At 40.6% G+C, this 16,276-nt stretch overlaps 1 protein-coding gene across 9 annotated transcripts in view; it reads right to left on the bottom strand.

The window, feature by feature from the left end:
* khdrbs2 (KH domain containing, RNA binding, signal transduction associated 2) overlaps positions 1-16,276 on the bottom strand; it is a 130,830-nt gene that overhangs the window by 81,348 nt on the left and 33,206 nt on the right.

Here is a 16,276-nt window from a genome sequence, read left to right as displayed (position 1 = left end):
TATATAATCTAATGAGAATTAGTTGGCATGTCAATGCAATGCAACTTAATTCAACAAACGGACCATCAAAATAAAGTGTGACCGTGATTCACATGCTGCTGTTCTTGCTGCTGTAGTGCAGGAATACAATGTCAAGTTCAGCTTAAGATAATAAAAAGTATCTGCTTTATAAGAAATAAACCTAGTAGATCTTTACACATGGCGTTAGGCAGAAGGAGGGGTAATAAAAAGGTTTCTGAATTGTGCAGTATACCAGACCCAAGCTAGCACACATTGTGCTTACAGGACATGAATAAGAAAGTATTCCTGATTGGCTGGTAATACTACACATGAGCCAATAGGCGATTGTTAGAGTTCCTTGACTGGACTATATGCATATATATATATATATATATATATATATATACATTTTTTGAAATGTTGTGAGACTTAAATTACAGCCATTATTCACTTAAACAGAGACTAATCTGCACACATTTCTAGCAAAAAAATGTTAACAATGGATACACACACACACACACACACACACACACACACACATATATATATATGTATATCTATCTATCTATCTATCTATCTATCTATCTATCTATCTATCTATCTATCTATCTATCTATCTATCTATCTATCTATCTATATATATATATATATATATATATATATATATATATATATATATATATATATATATATATATATATATATATATATATATATATATATATATATATATATATATATATATATATATATGCAGTTGAAGTCAGAATTTTTAGCCCCCCTGAATAATTTGCCCTCATTTTATTTTTTCTGCAATTTCTGTTTAACAGAGCAGATTTTTCAACACATTTCAAATCATTATATTTTTAATAACTCATTTATAATAATTGATTTATTTTATCTTTGCCTTTATGACAGTAAATAGTATTTTACTAGATATTTTTCAAGACACTTCTATACATCTTAAAGTGACACTTAAAGGCTTAACTAGGTTAATTAGGTTAACTAGGCAGGATAGGGTAATTAGGCAAGTTATTGTATAATGATGATTTGTTCTGTAGACTATCGAAAAAATATATAGCTTAAAGAGGCTAATAGTTTTGACCTTAAATGTTTTTTTATTATTATTGTAAACTGCTTTTATTCTAGCTGAAATAAAACAAATAAGACTTTCTTTGGAAGACAAAATATTATCAGACATACTGTGAAAATTTCCTTTCTCTATTAAAGATCATTTGGGAAATCTTTAAAAAAGAAAAAAAATTGAAAGAGGGGCTAATAATTCTGAATAAGTATAAACACTTCCTTCAGGAAACCTTATAGATATTAATAAAATTGTGAAGTCTGGTGTATGTATGTGCTGCTGGAGTAGAGATTTATGGCTCAGCCAGAGAATAAAAAACAGCTTATGTATTGTAATTAAGATATACAAATTCAAATTCAAAGTGTGACACAAAAAACACATAAAAGTCTATTTTGGATGCTTTTTTTTTACATTTCATAAAAAAAAAAAAAAAACACTTTATGAAAAGCCAAAAAGCCTTAAATCTTAAAATTGACATGTGCATAGACTTTGTTTTACCTGTATTGTCTTGCCTTAAGCAGATATACTGTAACAATCCATTGCTCACTATTTTTTTCCACCTACTGTGCAGTTCGATTTTGAATCTGTTCAGCAGCTTATCTATGTTAAACACCTTTGACAAGGTTGGTCAGCCTTTGGGACTATAGGGAATTCTTTAACAAGACAACAATTGGATTATCTTTGTGTGCAGAGCTTGCGTACACCTCCATGTAAAGGTCATATAACTGAAGACAGATAAGCCACAGTCTGCAGGGAAAACAACCACCGGCGTTACTATTCAACAGATTAGTTGTGTCTTCACAAGTATAAAAGGTAAACCTCTGTGGTAGATCTGTTCACATAATTTCTTCTTGCTTGGTTTTGATAAAAGGGTTTTTGTAATGCTGGTTGTTTATTGTACCTCAATAATAAAACTACATTGTGAATTCTGAATGCTGTACTTTTCTTCTTGATGCTTGGCTAAATACATTACAATTTTTGCTGTTTAATGCTTTAAAACATTACCATCCTTTACTTTTTAGCATGTCTGTCTCTCTTTACAAAACTTCAAATGATAAGCAATAAAGAATGAGAATAATGCAAAGTACAATGTCTTGAAAACAACTGTTATTTTACTATCATTAGCCTATGTTTCCATCCACCTATTTTTATGTGCATTTCGGATATGCACATAAAATAAATCCACGGATGGAAACGCCAAGATGCGCATAATTTTGGAAATGCACATAAATACCATATATGCATAACTGAGTAGCGAACTTCCATTACTGAGTAGTAACTTTTACCGAACAAATTCCAGTATGTACATTAAAAAGTAATGTGATTTTGTTATAAGAGATCATGTGATGATGAAAATGTGTGTGAATAGACAAACCAGCAGGCTGAACACATTATAAAACATCTGAAATGTTGTTTTGGTCACTCTTAAACGCCTTAACCGTTTCAGTATTAGTGCTATTATATTATTAATCACCTCTAGAACTGCCAAGAGCATCTCCGCTCTGCGTCTTATGGCTTCAAATGCCACCACACATTCATTGCATGTCAGCATCTAAGATGTAAGTTATTAATTTAAATGGAAAAAAGGTTGACGTAGCTTCTCCCACAGCGGCAAATTCCATTTTTACTGTTGATATTTGGCGCCAGTTAATCAGGAAATGACAATTTTTTTCTCTTTGACTCGTTACATGGAAACGTTGCTTTATTCGCACATCTTTAATGCGATATTCTAGTTTTAAGCCTGAATTTTATTCGCATTTCTGGATGGAACATAGCTACTGAGTAACTAACTATTGTAGCTTTTACTTACTTGTTTTTAAATCACGTTAGATTTCTCATTTAAATTTTTTTTTTGATCATTACAGCTACCAAATTTTTACCCAGTTATTAATATTGCATGATTTAATGTAGATTTAAAAAAACATGTAGCATAACAATCAGAACATGGGGTGAAAATATGCCCAGTATATTTGCCTTGATCCCAATGCTGATTATGCACGTTTTTCTGCACCACTAGCATGTGCTGCTGCACATGTGTTTTGTCAATTTAATGTTCAGCCCAAGTGAGTGATAGTATAGCTTACACATACAACACACTGTACACACCGCAGCATTTTGATCTATCAGTGTGCACTGCACCAAAACAAGCAGAGCCTCAATGGTGCCTCTAATGAGTCGCTGCACAAGCAGACGAACCCATAGGACATTTGATAAGTCTTAATTAGAATCCTGTGACAAATCAGATGCCAATGGGGATGGGCTACTTTCTAAACCCATGCAACCTCAATAAATTACACAACAACATGAGTGATGGTAGGCAATTTTTAAGGTTGCATTGCTAATGTTTAGCCACTTCACTGTGTTGTTTATATTGGTAATATGAATAGTCAATGTGATACTAAACTGCTATTTTCTGGTTTGTGTTTGTACATGGGTGTAGAAATGAAAACAGTAGAATGTTGTGCTTGTTCACTAAACTTTTATTTTATTTTATTTTATTTTTGTGCTGTGCCCTAAAAAGCATATCCTGGGATACAGTGTAAAGCAAAACACCTAAAATCAAAGCATCAGGAAGAACTCAGTAAGGGTGTCTCCATGTAATGCTTTACAGGAAGCTTTTTGGTTCCCGAACAAACCTTTCAAAAAGAACCTTTTTTATAGATTTTAATCATCTCATAAACCTTTTTCCACTGTAATGAAATGTTCCAGAGAAAACGACAGTTCTGTCAAAGGCAATAAAAAAGCTATGTTTTAAAAAATGAAGCCATCCCAAATGTTCACGCATATGTCCCAGTTATCCTTTTTGAATAGTGTTCATCAAAATAACACTATGCACTATGGGGAAAAAAAATCCAAGGACTCTCACAAAACAAATTTCCATTTATGCTCAGATGTGCAGAAATGCCCTTTGATAGATCGCCCAAATCCATCTCTTAAATCTAAATACTGTGGTTTCCATGGCGACCGTGTCTTTGGCTTTACAAGATGGTGATACAGGTAACCTCATTCATCTCCTGGCCTTCTTTAGGTCTGTGTGTGCGAAGCTCACTCGATTTCTATCAGGTATCTGAGCTCTGTCAGCAGCATATTTCACTGCAAACTACTGACTGTGCTTCTGTGCGCGTTATGGTAAATCAAACACTTTATTTGAAAGTGAAAACAGTCTGTAGTTTTGTGATGCCACAATGAAATATATACAGATATGTGAAAAAAGATCTATGGAAGATGAGTTGCAGAAGTAATGCTAGCCGGGATAAAAATATCCGGTGATTCAACATTTGGTGGACACAATCCAAAACACATCAACTAAAGCATATTTGCTGAGTCTGTCAGTGCAGCAGCAGAAACTGGACTCCCAACAAGATGTAGAGGAGACTAAGAAATAACACACTAAACATCCTCAATCACGTGGAATGACATTTATTTGTATAAGCTTCGTAAAGTCTCTCTCTGAAAAAAAATGGAGAAAAACAGTTCAATATACTATATACACAAACACACACACTTTATCTTCTTCTGTCAGAAGTTCCATGCCTGTGAAATCAAACTATTGATATACTATCTTCAGGCGGTCGCTTAAAAGAAAACAAATCCGAAGCAAAAATAATTATACAGAGTATGTAGAGTTTCCTAACTAAAACAATCAAATAAGTTATTTTTGCATGAAGTTTCTTACCTACAAATGAATGTCATGTAAACTAATGCTTTTATATTTTGTACTTGTACTTTGTACATTCTAACATTTCCACTGTGCAGTATAGTTCAGCAATCCTTGGCTTGGTTTGTATTTCTACTTTAGGGCCAATTAAAGTGGGTGAGATTACTACTAAACCTGCTGTTGCACTGCCTCTGCTGCTGTGACATAAATCTAAACATTTTTTTCCTTCACATTCATCAAAATTGGTGAAGTTTGTTCCTTACCACTGTTGCCACTGGCTTGCTTGGTTTAGGATTTGTAGAGCTGCGCATTGATGGATTTGCTCTTCAGTGTTTGGACTTTCAGCAGTAAAATTTAAACCACACTAAAGAAAACTAAACTGAACATCAACTCTGAAAACGGGACCAAGCATTTTCAACTTACCTAAACTTCTATGTAAAGCTGCTTTGACACAATCTACATTGTAGAAGTGCTATAGAAATAAAGATGAAATGTATAGCAAAAAATACGATAACGGAGAATGCCGTATTCCATATATATATATATATATATATATATATATATATATATATATATATATATATATATATATATATATATATATATATATATATGCACACACACACACACACAAATTACACACACAAATTATATATATAATTTAAGTAAGGTTAGTTTCAATTCATACAATATTAGCATCATATACAGTACAAAAGTACAAACAGGCCTTACTGTATATGTTGTTTTGTTTAAAGTAGTTGGCATTGTTGCTGTGAAATCAAAAAATGTTATTTGGTAATGATGTAAATAGTTAGGCAGCACGGTTGGTTAGTCAACTCACAGCAAGAAGTTCACTAGTTTGAGTTCCAGCTGGGTCAGTTGCCATTTCTGTGTGAAGTTTGCAAGTTCTCCCTGTGTTCATGCGGGTTTCCTCCGGGTGCTCCGGTTCAACCCACAGCCCAAAGATATGCACTATAGATGATTTGGGTAAACAAAATTTGCCCTATTGTATGAGTGTGTGTGAATGTGAGTGTTTATGGGTGTATCCCAGTAATTCATTGTGGCTGGAAGAGCATCTGCTGCATAAAACATATGCTGGAATAGTTAGTGGTTCATTAAGCTGTGGTAACCACTGATCAATAAGGGATAAAGCTGATGGAAAATTAATCAATGAATGTTAATAGTTAAAACTAATGCTTTCTTACAGAGAATATAGTACAAAAGATCTCTGTCATGTAAATTAAAAGGCACATAGATTAAAATAACAATTGACCTATATGGTTGGTTTGGAGAACAGGTTGTGTGTGTTTATAAAGAAAAATGTTTTTAAAAATTCCACAATTGCCCATTTTAAATTTTCTAAAGGGTTATTAGTGAAACCTGTGGCTGTATAGTGAACTGCAGCCAGCAACTTATTGCCAGTGCTCACAGTTGTCCAAAACAATTTTCAAAAATATATTTTTAAACTTATTTATACTTTTGTAATTACTTTTTTATTTTCAATTCACTTAAATTTGCTACATAATCCTAATTGGTTTGTGCTGGGAAAACATGAATGAATTGTGTGGAACCCTGCATTTTTACAGTGTAGTATGTAGCATACAAGAGACTGAACATGATTCAAGGCTTCAGCATTCTCGTAGCAAAGACTTTTTAATTTTTTTACTAGAAGTGAAACAAAGTTGAACAGCACAGAGCTAAATTTAGATGAATAGGTAAATATGTGCTGCATTCAACAAAAGTGACAGCAGTGAAAAAAACAACTGTTAAGGAAAGCAAAATAATGGGGATATTCACTATATGACAAATTCTGTAACTCAGTGACATTTTGTTGATAAATGAAATGTAAAAATGATTAAGTAAGACTATAGCTTTAATATTTTTTTCTTTGCATAACTGACTGAAATTAAGGTAAAGAATATCTCCTTCAGCAATATCTTTATAAATGCACCTTTGTTTCATGTGCCACAAAACAGAAAAGAGGATCTAGGGACCATAACCTTCACATCGTTTTGATGTAAAGAAAAAAATGATAATGAAAAATATCTTATTTCTTTAGTTTTGTTACAAGCAGTTCACACATTGGCAAAAAACTAACTGTTCTATCACTTCATGATTATGATTCATTGGATTTGTCTAATTCATAAAGGGCATTGTGGACACTAATGGGCTGCAACTCAAAACAAAGAAAAACAAAACTTTGTTAAAAAGAGGTTTTTGTTCACCTGTCAAATATAACCTTGCTAATTCAGCACAGAGCCTCTGAAATAAAGATTCACTGAATAAACTGAATTATACAGAACCTGCTGTCACTGCGATGGTACTTTAAAGGTATGAAATATTTGATTTCAATAGTTAAAGCAAGTGCTCAGCAATAATTTGGAGGAAAATTGTGCTATACTGAGTATGGCATTGTAGTAAAGCCTAACACTGAATATCTATTGAATTTTTTTTCATAGAAAACAAAGATCTTTTAAGCAATGGGTCTAGAAAATTGTTAAGATAATCAGCACTGAAACACTGAAATTACTTTGAAACAATGCAGACAAATAAAGATTCAAATGAGGCAATTCTTGTGAAAGTGGATATACACACTAGCAGAAACAGTCAAAGTAAAAAGAACAAACTGCCATTCAGAGTTCACATCATGCAAATATATAAACTAAAGTTAAACCAATTTAATGAGAGGATCAAAGAGACCAAGATGGACTCGAGTTCACTCTTTCTGAGCTGCAGCAGAGATGCTCTTCCTCAGAGACGCTCATCAGGCATGATTAGACCAAACCCTGAGACAGCACCATCGTCACACACGGATTAATCAACTGCACATTCAGAAATCCTGGGGATTTGTAACACAGAGCATAGCATAAAGTCAACACTCTGTTAGCTATTATCTGTTATGATCCACAAGTTCATTGATCAGCTGATGTTGGGGTGAGTTTGTGTTTGAACGTTAAGCGGACCTTTTTTTAGGACCTTTTAAAAGTATGTTTGGTCTTCTGTATGCTACTAAAATGGCCTGTCAATGTAGGAACATGTATTTAAAGCCATCGTGTATCAGATATCATGACAGTACAGTATTTATCATTTATAGTTATGTGTTTGAGCATAAGTTTTCTTTTATTCTGTATTGTGTGTGGTGCAGTCCTTGCTTACAAATAGCTTTTTATTTGAAATTTGAAAACTTACAAATGATACATATACAATTTTTCATACATTATTAGTTTATAAAGAATATATGGTTAAAATAAAAATAAAAAATAGTGTGTCAGCTGACAGAAAAGATAATTAACATAAAAACACATTTTGACTGATACCAATTATTCATTAATTCATTCATTTTCTTTTATCGGCTTAGTCCCTTTATTATTCTGGGGTCAAAATGTGCGGATAACCTTCCAGCTGCAACCCATCACTGGGAAACATCCATACACACTCATACACTACGGACAATTTAGCTTACCTAATTCACCTACAGTGCATGTCTTTGGACTTGTGGAGGAAAACGGTGCACTCGAAGGAAAGCCACGTGAACACGGAGAGAACATGTATTCCCCTTCGGATGGGGAACTTCAATGCTATTGGTGGATTTTAACTAGAATCCACGAATGGGAGATTTCGTTTCAGAAAGTCAATTGTCTGATAGAGTATGGAACGGGCCAATGAAATGAATTGGCAGCGTAAGTTTGCGCACCTGGAACTTATTGTCAATTATCTCTGCATATAAGCACAGGTGGAGCAAGCACACGCCATCATTTTTGCTTCAGAGACTTCACAGCCTTCACAGCCTTCTGATCGAGTCGATAAGGGTTCCTCCTGCTTTCTACAGCAATTCGAGCAAATGAGAATTCTCACGGTCCAGAGTGGGTACACGCGGCGGTAGACGGTCGAGCAGGGATTCTCCCTTGCCTGGCGTTCTTTGGGTCCGGTCCTCCAGAGCAGTGTGTATAAGTTGCTTATTTTCTAAAAGAGCAACACAGTCGTGCAGCACGTCCTTTTCAGGATGGCGCTTCGACTGTGCGTTTCTGGATGCGGTGGTTTCCTGTCTCCGGATGATGGGCACGATCACTGCGTTGCATGTTTGGGGGTCCAACATGTTTATGCGGTGTTCGCAGGCAATCCATGTCGTCATTGCGATGCCATGACTGTTGCGCAATTAAGATCGCGGCTAGCCCTTGCAAAGGGGCGAACCACCCCAGCTGTCCCCTGCTCTGCAGCGGGCACTCGGGCAGATCTGACGGTTTCAGCGAGAGATATTTTGTCGCCCACGGGCCCGCGGACCTCCCGCTCCTTCAAGCGCTCCATCCAAGCTTCGGGCGGGGGAAGCGATCAGTCTACCCAGATGGTAGCCCTTACGCTCGATGACACCAGAGATCAGACGTCCACCGCTGCATCGGAGGGTGGGCTTTCATTGTCCGATGATGATCCAGACCCGCTCGCCCCCTCCGGGCAGGTGAGCGCTGTCAAACGGATCCTGAAACGAACATGTTAGCCGTGCTTTCCCGGGCTGCTTCGGCCGTGGGTTGGAGATGGTTTATCCCCAAGCTCCGCAGCCAGACAGACTAGATGGGTGCTATGTAGAGCACCAGAGGGCGAAGCCTTCGAAGCCTCTCGTCCTCTTCTTCCCGGAGGTGCACAGTAGGCTCACGCAGTCTTGGAGGGCACTTTTTTTCTGCCTGTGCTGCGTGTCCCTCCGTACTCAACACTCTTGACGGTGGAGCGGCCAGGGGGTATGTGGCGATTCCTCAGGTTGAACGCGCTATTGCGGTCAATCTTTGTCCGCGTGGCGCCTCTTCTTGGTAGGGTTTGCCTCGTCTCCCGTCCACAGCCTGTAAGTTATCTGCCTCCCTCGGAGCAAGAGCTTACATGGCTGCGGGCCAGGTTGCTTCCGCCTTGCACGCGATGGCCACCTACCAACGAAACCAAGCGCAGGCGCTGGCCGAGCTGTGCGAGGGTGGGTCCAACCCAGGCTTGTGAGCTTCACACCGCATCCGACTATGCTCTTTAAACCACTAAGTCCGCTGCGTGTGCGTTGGGGAGGACGATGTCCACATTAGTGGTCCAAGAGCGCCACCTCTGGCTAAACTTGGCTGATATGCGCGAAGTCGACAAAGTCCATTTTCTTGACTCCCCCATATCCCAAGCTGGCCTGTTCGGCGACACCGTCCGTGAATTCACCCAGAAATTCAAGGCGGGGAGAGTGCAGTCTGAGGCGATGGGTAATGTCACCTATCGGCGGGACGTAAGCCCGCTCCGCCCGCCGTACCATCCATATCTCCTGCTCCTCGCCAAAGGCGCCCACCTACGAGAGCTGCACCGCCCCCGCACACGCCTCTTTTTACACGGCACTTTTTACTGCTATGAAAACATCAATGAAAGAGCACTTTTCCACGTCCCCAGATGTGATAGCCCGAAATCTGCCAGTCTGAAATGCTATGCTTTCTAGCTTGCAGGTTCGGTGCATTTTGCCAGTGGCTCAGGAGAGCTGGGAGGACGTGGAAAAGGAAAAGGACGTGGAGAGCTGGGAGGGTCTTCTTTCTCCCACCCCTTGAGCCTTCCCTCCGGAGTTTGGTTGCGGAGTGAGAGCAATCTCTCGCCTCCAGCTCTTTCGCGGGACTCTCACGCTTCCCGGATCAGCACACCCACTCCGCACTGCCCCACTGCTGGTACGTCAGCAATTGTAGTGATGAGTCCATTAGCCAGAGCTCTGCCTGCCTGGTTAGCGCGGGCCAGCCCTTCGCGGTGGTTCATAAGCACAATCAGACTCGGCTATGCGATTCAGTTCGTGAAACGGTCTCCCAAGTTCACGGGTGTGTATTCTCCAGGGTCAGCCCCCTGTCCGCCCCTGTCTTGTGAGAGGAGATTGCTGTCCTCCTGGCAAAGGATGCAATCGAGCTGGTTCCTCCAGCCGAGATGGAGAGCGGGTTTTACAGCCCGTACTTCATCGTGCCCAAAAGAGCGGTGGGTCACGGCCAATCCTAGATCTGCGCGTTTTGAACCGTTGTCTGCACAAGCTGCCATTCAGAATGCTCACGCAGAAGCACATCCTCCGGTGCGTTCGTCCTCTGGATTGGTTTGCAGCAATAGACCTGAAGGACACGTATTTCCATGTCTCCAATCTTCTCTGCCACCGTCAGTTCTGCGGTTTTCGCTTGAAGGTCGAACTTGGCAATACAAAGTCCTCCCCTTCGGGCTCTCTCTGTCTCTGCGAGTCCTTACTAAGCTCGCAGAGGGTGCCTTAGCGCCCCTTTGGCTCGCGGGGATCCGCATACTCAATTATCACGACCACTGGCTGATTTTAGCCCGCTCTCGGAGCAATTGATTATGCACAGACACAAGGTGCTCCGGCACCTCCACCTGTTGGGGTTTCAGGTCAAACGAGAAAAGAGCAAACTCGTCCCCGTGTAAAGGATCTCTTTTCTCGGGCTGGAGCTGGATGGCAGATGTCACCATGGCAGCGCGCCTCTCCGGAGAGCGTGCTCAGCTGATGCTAAACTGTCTGAGAGAGCTCGACAGCAAAATAGTGGTCCCACTGAAATTATTTCAGAGGCTCCTGGGGCATATGGCATCCGCAGCCGCTTCACGCCGCTCGGATTACTCCATATGAAACCACTTCAGCACTGGCTTATGATCGACACGTGCTGGTCAGGACGGACAGCACGGCGGCGGTGGCGTATATCAACCGCATGGGGGGTATTCGCTCTCGCCACATGTCTCAGCTTGCCCGCCGTTTGCTCCTCTGGAGTCATCCGTGGCTGAAATCGCTGCACGCCATTCACATTTCAAGCAAGCTCAACCGTGCAGCCGATGCGCTCTCACGGCAGCCTTACGTCCTGGAGAATGGAGACTCCACCCCGAGTCTGTTCAGCTGATATGGGCACGATTCGGGGAAGCCCAGATCGTTCTGTTGCTTCCCCCGAGAACGCTCATTGCCAGTTGTTCTTTTCCCTGACCGAGGGCTCTCTCGGCACAGATGCACTGGCTCTCAGCTGGCCTCGGGGCATGAGCAATACGCGTTTCCCCCAGTGAGCCTGCTCGTGCAGTTACTGTGCAAGGTCAGGGACGACGAGGAACAGGTTGCTGGTTGCGCTCCCTGGCCCAACCGGACCTGGATGTCTGAGCTCTCCCTCCTCGCGATGGCCCTCCCCTGGCAAATCCCTTTGAGAGAGCACCTACTCTGTCAGGGACAGGCACCATCTGGCACCCTCACCCTGATCTTTGGATCCTCCACAGGTGGTCCTTAGACGCGAGGAAAACTTAGATAACCTACCGACACTCGGGCTAGAGCCCCCTCCTCGAGCGCGCCTATGCCCTGAAGTGGAGTCTATTCACTGAATGGTGAGTCTCTCACTGAGAAGAGCCCCGAAATTTGCCAGATCAGCATTGTTCTTTCTTACGCCAAGAGAAGCTGGAGAGCAGGGTGTCGCCCTCCACACCCAAGGTTACATGGCTGCCATTTCCGCTCTCATGACGCGGTGGCTGGCAGCACCGTGGGAACGCATAACCTCATCATCCGGTCCCTCAGAGGCGCTAGGCAAATTAATCCACCCCGCCCCCTTCTCATGCCCTCTTAGGATCTCGTTCACACGAGCCTGTGTCAGATCCCTTCGATCCTCGACTCAGTATCTTTAAGATTTCTGTCCCTGAAGACAGCTCTGCTGGTTGCATTGATATCGATTAGAGGGTCGGCGACCTGGAGGCATTTTTCGGTCAGTGACTCGTGCCTGTAATTCGGGCTGGCTTACTCTCACGTTCCTAAGACCCCGCCCGGGATATGGTTCCTACCACTCCGTTTTAATACCAGGTAGTGAGCCTGCAAGTGCTGCCCCCGGAGGAGGCAGACCCAGCCTTACTTATCCAGTTTGCGCTTTGCGTATTTATCTTGACCGCACTCAGAGCTTTAGGTCATCTGAGGAGCTCTTCGTCTCTTAGTCGTATCGAAACAGAGTTGGCCCACTGGTTAGTGCATGCCATCTCTCTCGCTTATCAAAGCCAAGGAGAGCCGTGTCCCCCGAGAGTGCGTGCGCACTCCACTCGGAGCTTTTACAATCTGCGAGTGGATCCGGTTTCCTCAAGGGTATTAGGTAACCCTTGGTGATTGAGGAAACAATTCAGTTAGGTGTTGAAACACGCTTGCTGCGCCATTCTCCCTAACACAGAGATACGTGCGCCTTTTTATCTGTCAGTAAAGTTCCCCGTCAGGTGAGCCCTGCAGATTCCTACAAGGCCCCCAGCAGGAGGAGCGGAGGAGTCACTTGCTGGCCCACTACGATGTAGGTCTGCCCGCTGGTGAGCCCGCGTTTTGGGTATAGGTGCCCGCTATGCGTGGTCCCCACTAGGCAATCCCATATGCTTATTCAGCTACGGTGCAGTCCCCCCTCACGGGCGGACCCGTGTCTCCCCTTTCCGCTAACCATCCTATTATATGCGTACTCCCCCTTTCAGGGCTAGTCCATATGTATTTTTTGCCAACATATCTCCCCCATTGGGTGCAGTTGGCCTCCGCAGCGTCCTCCCTATCGGGACTGCACGCTTCCCAACGTACTGTCGTATTATTCCTAGAATTATCTAGACGCTTACGACTTCCCAAAAAATATATCTAAATCCGTAAAACTTCTGTTGAAGTGGGATAAGTAAGGGCCAGGGACCACGTTGGAGGACCGCGCCTCTTATGATGTAGGAGCGTTCACGCTTGCTCTCATCGGAAGCGTTGGTAAGGTGCAGTTATTATGGAGTTTTCCATAGCTTCTCCCATTCGTGGATTCTAGTTAAAATCCACCAATAGCATTGAAGTTCCCCATCCGAAGGGGAACGCTCTGGTTACTGGAAATGCTATTTACCATCGCCATAATGACTGTCCCTTAGCTGTTAGTTCAGTCTCTTCAGCTTAAAAGGATAGCGTGTGCTTGCTCCACCTGTGCTTATATGCGGAGATAATTGGCAATAAGTTCCAGGTGCGCAAGCTTACGCTGCCAATTCATTGGCATTTCACTGGCCCATTCCATACTCTTTCAGACAATTGGCTTTCTGAAACGAAATCTCCCATTCGTGGATTCTAGTTAAAATCCACCAATAGCATTTCCGTTACCCGAGGGTTACTTTAGTAACCAGAGCGAACTCCACACAGAAATGCCAACTGACCCAGTCAAGGCTCAAACCAGCAACCTTCTTGCTGTGTGGCGATCATGCGACCCACTGCGCCACCGCGTCGCCCTGGTACCAATTAATATAAAACAATTAAAATAACAAAATAAATGTATACATAAGAAGGAATTGATGATCAGAAATTACTAAGATGTTTAACAAAGAATGTCAAGTAAAGCATTACATTTAATGATAGCTTGAAAGTAGAAAAACCTAAAGAGTAAAATATGGTAAAACATAGTCAAAGGAAAGTCTGAAGAATTATTTATTTGTAATTGTTTTATTTACAACTTGGGAAGTTACTTTTAATACTTTGTTAACATAGTACTAATATGCTGTCCAATGTTGTTTTAAAGCAGTTAAAATTAGAATAAAGTACTTTTCATTTTGTTATACTTTTGTTAAAAGATGTCTCTTCAAATTAAAACCTGCTAAAATTCGTGGATATACTCTTACCTTGTAGCGAAAAACTAAATGTAAAATTGCATAACCTACACTTCATTCTAATCTATGCAACGTCATTCTACAAGATATTTCTCACATTTCAGGAATAATCACAAGAGAGGTTTTCCATAAAATTAACACAACTACAAAGCAACCAATATCCTGAGGAAAGAGGGATTTGGGAAAACAAAAATCCATTGTTACACCTTGAACAAGACATGTAAAATCTAAACCTAAGGCGTGCTCTTTGTACTCTTTTTCGACAGCACAAATCTACTAAACCCATCAAACAGTCTGCACATTTTAGTACTTCAGGGATTCATTTCCTAAAGCAGAAACAGTAAAAAATAAAATGAGAGAGCATATGAGAAGCTCAGAAGCTTTATGGATCCGTCTGTGTGATGCTCATGGCCTTTTTCCCCCACTCATTTCCAAAGTATAATTTAAAGCAGTACAATGCTGAATAAAAAGTGCTGTGTGTACCAAACATGATAACAATAGAGTATTCTGAAGTAAACAATCAGTTACCTCAAATAAAAATGTACATCACAACAGGTTTCCATCTGAAATAAAGAACTAATTGTATTGCTACTGGGAAAAAATGTGTGATGTGTAACATGTGATATTGTTTCCACATGAAACAAAGCAGGCATTTCTGGCTCTCTGATGACTGAATCACTATAATCAAACTATCAGCAGGAATCAAACATAAGCACTCAGCGCCAAATACACTACATGTGTTGTTTTATGGCACATTTAAAAACCTCAGCTGTTTTCTGTGAATAAAACTGATCAACTTGACAAATACAATCGCTTTAAAAGTGGAACCCCCAAAGGAAGATCAACCAACCAACTGACAATAACAGTTACGGCTGAAATCATCCTTTTCAACTTGTGTCAAACATTGATTTTTAATGTATTTAAGCAATAGAGTAAAAGTTTCAAATGATGAAATTTTGCAAGAAAGTTGAAATACCAGAACATTTCATGTTCTAATAACCACTGACTGATAATTCATGATAATTCAAGTGTAATTGTAATAGCACATACGTTAGAAGCTTATGCAGATCAGTTTGTAAAATCAGTGAATCATTTCACACTCATTTCATTGTTCCTTAAGCATGCTCAATCCACTAGATCACTGTTCACCAACCACCGGGTCACGAATCAGTAATGGTCTGTGGATCAATTGGTACCGGGACGAACAAGAAATTATTAATTCTTTCAATTTTATTTTTTATCTGAGTCTGAACAACCTTTTAATTTGAAAAATCTTTTATTTTGAAAAATGACTTTTTTTCTTAGTTACATCTCAGTTACCTGAGCGGCAAAATTTAACCCACAAGTTAACAAAATGAATAAGAAACAGACCCCTTAGGAAAGTTTCTTTGCAAAGGGGAAAAGGCCCAGGACTCACGAACTGCCAAGACATAGATCCGCAACCCATTTGTCAACAAATCAGGTAAATCCAGTATGTCTGTGCAAGAAGATCAATTGCTGGAGATCTTACGCTTTTTCTGAGCGTAAGTTTGTTATATTTAATGGAGGCGCGTGGCTTGTGCATGCATGTTGGGAGTGACACGCCACTTGAGCCTTCCAGTTGCACCCAGTTAAAAAACATCTTTAGAATGCGAGTCACGTGAACAGAGCCGACCGATCAGCCTCATATTTTATATGGACTATACACATTTCAGCAGATTAACTAGACAAACTTGTATGAGAGTTGCAGCAATGTCTTGTCAGCTTGTCATCCTCTGAGAAAACAGTCGCTAAGCAATCTACCTGAAAATAAAAAGCAATCCCTTTACTTTTTCTGCTGAAATATAATCTAATTACAGCAACTAGTTACTTTGTAACTAAATACACATAACACAGTTCTTAAATGAAGTAAACTTTTTTTAACAAAAAAATATTTATTGTGCTATTTTTTATTTAACAAATTCATT

The sequence above is a fragment of the Danio rerio genome, chromosome 13, assembly GCF_049306965.1.
Source record: "Danio rerio strain Tuebingen ecotype United States chromosome 13, GRCz12tu, whole genome shotgun sequence".
Taxonomy (NCBI): domain Eukaryota; kingdom Metazoa; phylum Chordata; class Actinopteri; order Cypriniformes; family Danionidae; genus Danio; species Danio rerio.
The sequence above is the reverse complement of the archived record's forward strand: the minus strand, read 5'-3'. Positions and strand labels throughout refer to the sequence as shown.